A 4,903-nucleotide genomic window follows, 5' to 3' on the forward strand; every position below is an offset into this window, starting at 1 on the left:
TCTTGCTCTTGTGGAGTAAGAGCGGTGGCTCTTTCCGGAGGGGCAAACCCTTCGGTCGCGGCTTTTAGGCACTTTACATCGCATGCCTCAAGGTATGACTCCATCCGTATTTTCCAATACGGGAAGTCATCCCCATCGAACATGGGTGGCGGTCCATCCCCGTTAGACATCTTTCTCTAGGCGGTGAAGCCTAAATAATGAGCACTAGGCTCTGATACCAATTGAAAGGATCAAGATGCCCAAGAGGGGAGGTGAATTGGGCTTCTCTAAAAATTTAAGCAACCTATAAGCTCCAATTTCACCCCTTGTGCCTAAGGTGTCCTAGAGAGCTACCGGACAAAAGTTTTGCAACCTAGTTCCAATCCTATTCTAGCAAGGCAATTCTAAGAAAGTAAAGGCACAATGAAAATGCTAGAATGTAAAGGAGTAGTGGAAGAAAATGCTCGGCGATGTTTTGCCGAGGTATCGGAGAGTCGCCACTCTCCACTAGTCCTCGTTGGAGCACCCGCGCAAGGGTCTTGCTCCCCCTTGGTCCGCGCAAGGACCAAGTGCTCTCTACGGGCTGATTCTTCGACACTCCGTCGCGGTGAATCGCCCAAAACCGCTCACAAGCTTGACACGAGCCACCCACAAGAACTCCGGGTGGTCTTCGTGCCTCCAAACACCACCGAACCGACTAGGTGATGGCGATCACCAAGAGTAATAAGCAACGAACTCTCACTTGACCCAAACAAGGCACTAGAGAGTGGTGGATGCACACTTGACTCTTGGAACTCACTAGAGGAGGATTCTCTCAAGAAATCACTCAAAACTTAATCCTCTCTAGGCTCTTTGCAACTCTCTTGCTCCACAACAAGGTTCTCTGATGTTCAAATGGGCAAGAGAGATCTCATGGACGAGGTGGAGGAGTATAAATACTATCCACCAAGTCCAAAGCTCGGCCAACCGTTTTTCACAGAAAACGGGGTCACCGGACGCACATTATGTTGCACCGGACGCACTGCACCGAGCGTCCGGTGTGACATAACGGCTACCTGCGTTTTCTCTGACAGGTCACCGGACGCTAAACTCTTAGCGTCCGGTGCATCGTCCGGTGCTCGGGGAAACTTTACATGCTCCCTGCGCATGGGACCGGACGCTACCCGGTGCGTCCGGTGCTAGCGTCCGGTGCTCAGGGGAACATTGCAAGCTCCCTGGGTAAGGGACCGGACGCTACCCGGTGCGTCCGGTGCTAGCGTCCGGTGCCTAACCCTAAGCACTGGCTTGTTCTAACGGGTAAGGACCTCACCGGACGCACTCACAGAGCGTCCGGTGCAGCGTCCGGTGCCCCTTTGGGCACTCAAACTTCGTCGAAACGTGATCGCTTCAAAGCGAAGTTGGTTCCTCTCGATCTAAGGACTATCTTTGAGCTGCCTAGTGCTAGGTTTACCAAGTGTGCACCACACCTAAACCTAAAGCCTTGCCTAAGTCAAGCTACTAGATCAAAGCCCCTCTTAATAGTACGGTCAAAGGAAAACAAAGTCCTAAACTACTCTAAGTGCCCTTCTTCACCATATGGCACTTAGACCTAGTCTAGTCTCGACGATGTCCATCCATCCTTTGAAAACCGAAACGATTTCCACTATTAAGTCGACATGCACGTCCCTGTACATCGAGTACCTATTTATCATGACCTTACCTATGACTTTGCCTCTGCAAAACACACGTTAGTCATAGTAAACAACAATGTCATTAATCACCGAAATCACTAAGGGCCTAGATGCTCTTTCAGGGTGTTTGGTTGGGGTGTTAAAGTTTAACAATTACTGCAGCATTTTTGTCTTATTTAGCAATTAGTGTCCAATCAAGGACTAATTAACCTCAAAAGATTCGTCTCGCAAATTACTCTCTAGCTATATTTTTAGTTTCGTAAATAATCTATATTTAGTACTCCATGTATTTGTCCAAACATTCCATGTTTTCAGTTCTCTACTTCAGTTAGATGTACCAATCAAGACTCAGTAACTCATCAGGCCAAAAAATTATAAGAATAATAAATAACACATACATTCATGCTGCAAGTGTGTTTGCATTGCATTAATCTATCAGCAAGATCGATTTTTCAGTTTAGAGTAGAGAGGGATCTTGTTTTCGGCTATGGCTTCTGTGTGGAGATATACAAAAATATATTATATTTCATCATGGAAATTGTGTTAAGAAAGCATCAAAATAAGTCAGTAAAACAAGAACCCTACAGGCAGACAAAGTCACCAAATCATCATTAGATCTACTCCTCCTCCTCCCCTTCACTAGATCTGCAGCATGCACCAAAGTAGATTGAGTAAAAATAATTTTATTCAGATCTTGACTAGCACACATCCTCACAAAATTCGTCCTCAAATCAAATCACTAACGATCCCTATTCAAATCTCATTAGCCGTATACCAAATAGCAGCAGCTAGACTCGCGTGGCTTGAATGAAGGAAGGTAGATTCAGCAAGCCTCACCTCTCTAATAAAGGAAAAGTAGCAAGCCAGAAACTACAATAGATGAACAGCTCCATGGAACCACCAGCTCGAGCACTGCTGCTCGCTATCCAGAAGGCAGATCCAGTCCGGCCGTAGCGAGATCCAAGTGCATGGACTGCTGCTAGGCACGTAGAGACCAAATAATAGGTTAAACGATGCCGAATCGTTATCCCTAACCCTAAGATTAAGAAATGGGCTCACCTAAGACGACGACGATGGATTTTTCCGAGAGCTCGCCACCGGTGCACTAGCAAGCACCGCCGCGGCCGTGAGGCTCCTCGCGTGCACGCGTGGCCAGCAAAGGGCGCCATGGTAGTGCTGCGTGCAGCTTTGGCTGCGCGCGTGCGGCGGCGAGGTGTGTCGCGGTGGTGTCACCATCTCCTACTATCGTTTGCTTGGGCCATCGTCGCGCCGATCTCCGAGCTGCGCAGCGGGCGGCGGCTGGCATGAGCGTGAAAGGCCGAGGGGAAGAAAAGAAAAGTGAAGCTAGGGTTTTGAGGAGCCGGCTTCTTGCTGGTTTTGATCCTCCAAAATTGAAGGTCAGCCGTCCAATGCATCTGAATGGCTGAGAAAGCTCAGGGCCTTCCTAGGCTGGCTGTGGAGAAGTCCACTTGATAGCCTTCACCGGCCCAGACCCAGGTTGAGCGTTTCCTGGCAAGCATAGTCGCATGCTATGCTAAGACGAGCTAAATGCTAACCCAAATAAGTTTCATCTTTACGATGGTTTTCAATAAGCTTCTGTATCATTTAATTAATGCACTCGTTAGCACTAAGACTAAGCAAATAAATATTAGGTTATTGCATTTCGAGCATTAAGAAATAAAATCTTATTCTGAGAACGATTTTTCTTTTCTTTTGCTAGTAGAAATATATTAAATTCTAAGATATAAAAAATGATTTTAAATGAAAATACGGTCAACAACAAAGTAGAACTCGTTTGACATCTACAACTTTGATTTTGGTCTTTTTTTCATATGAGTTAGTTTGAATAATTCAAAATTTGAATTTCAAAATATGAGAACTATGACATAATTTTTTTAAAGCAAATGACTTCAAATGAATCAGGCGGTCCATAATAGATTAGTGGTTTGTTTACCTAGGTGGCCCAACTAGAATGAAAAAAACAGTTAAGCTGAAATAAACATCCAACAAAAAAGAAAAAATCTGACGTGGCAACAGGGCATATCAACATCAGAAATATTATTTCAAATAATTCAATAATTATTTTTTGACACTAAATTTTTGTCAAAAGAGTCATGACAATAAAAATAGACCTCATGATGTACAAAATAGTGTCACTACATGAACTTGAAATAGGTGTATGACATATATTGTGACGTACAATTTTCAAAGGTCACTAAACCAAAATTCCTAGAAAATAACGTCAAAAAATAGATGATATAGTGACGTAAGGACCTATCGTGACTAAATATGTCAAAAAGCCACACATCTCTTGTAGTGATATCTAGAGTCATATTAAAAAGAATGTACCCCTTCGTATACGATTTAGAAGTCATTTAACTTTCAGCTCTTATTTTTTATAAAAAAATATTTAGAAAAAATAATATGTATATACTTTTATGAAAGTATTTTTCAAGACAAATATATTCGTATAATTTCATATTTGCAAACTTAACAGTTTGAAAGTTATTGATGATTTATATTCTCATTATTTAACCCAAACCATATCCAAAACGACTTCTAAATCCAGAAGGAGTATCTTGAAAAGATAGAACATAAAAGATGGAGTAAAAGTAAATATTATTAGGGACGTTGTTTGCTTTAGTGCATGTCTTTAAAGACCTCGAAGGCCATACGTGTTATAGTTGTTTTATCTATTCAATCTTTTTGACTCACACGAAACCAAACGGCACTTGTTTTGGTGATGGAGGGAGGATATAGAAATGGCAAGCCATATGCGGTTGCTAAGATAGTAAGAAGAAATGGCAAGACATATGCGGTTCCCCACCTGATTTTATATACTGGCATAAAACTGCCTGTTATATAGTTTTAGTTTTACAAGGCACTTTTATAAAAGGTTGCAAAACCAAAGATACATTGAAAGAGAGAGAGAGAGGAAAGAACAACACTAAGGCACAAGATCTCTTCAACGATACCTCCAGGGAGATGAATGATGCTGCGGCGCAATCATCGTCAGCCAAGCCTAAGGAGGAGACTCCGCAGGGTCTTGATAAGGCTTTCGCTCGATCCTTATCCCAAGGTGTTGAGCAGATCAAACTAGGAGACAGCGGCAATGGGTTCTTCAATGGCGCCTTCAAGAAGAAGACTCGTCACTGGCCCACGCGAATCTGAGCTGGGCTTTCTCCCAGAACGCTTTGCCAAAGCTCTTGTTGACCCACAAGGAATGGAGGGAGGCACACCAACAAATTTGTCCA

General features: G+C 43.4%; 1 long non-coding RNA gene across 1 annotated transcript; it reads right to left on the reverse strand.

Moving 5' to 3' along the window:
- LOC110433824 lies at window positions 1,634-2,960 on the reverse strand. The gene is made up of 4 exons (XR_002451168.1): window positions 2,709-2,960; window positions 2,487-2,625; window positions 2,235-2,294; window positions 1,634-1,692 (listed from the first exon to the last, which is right to left on the reverse strand). It is a non-coding gene; the product is annotated as an uncharacterized LOC110433824 (long non-coding RNA).

This window comes from Sorghum bicolor, chromosome 1 (genome assembly GCF_000003195.3).
Source record: "Sorghum bicolor cultivar BTx623 chromosome 1, Sorghum_bicolor_NCBIv3, whole genome shotgun sequence".
Lineage (NCBI taxonomy): Eukaryota > Viridiplantae > Streptophyta > Magnoliopsida > Poales > Poaceae > Sorghum > Sorghum bicolor.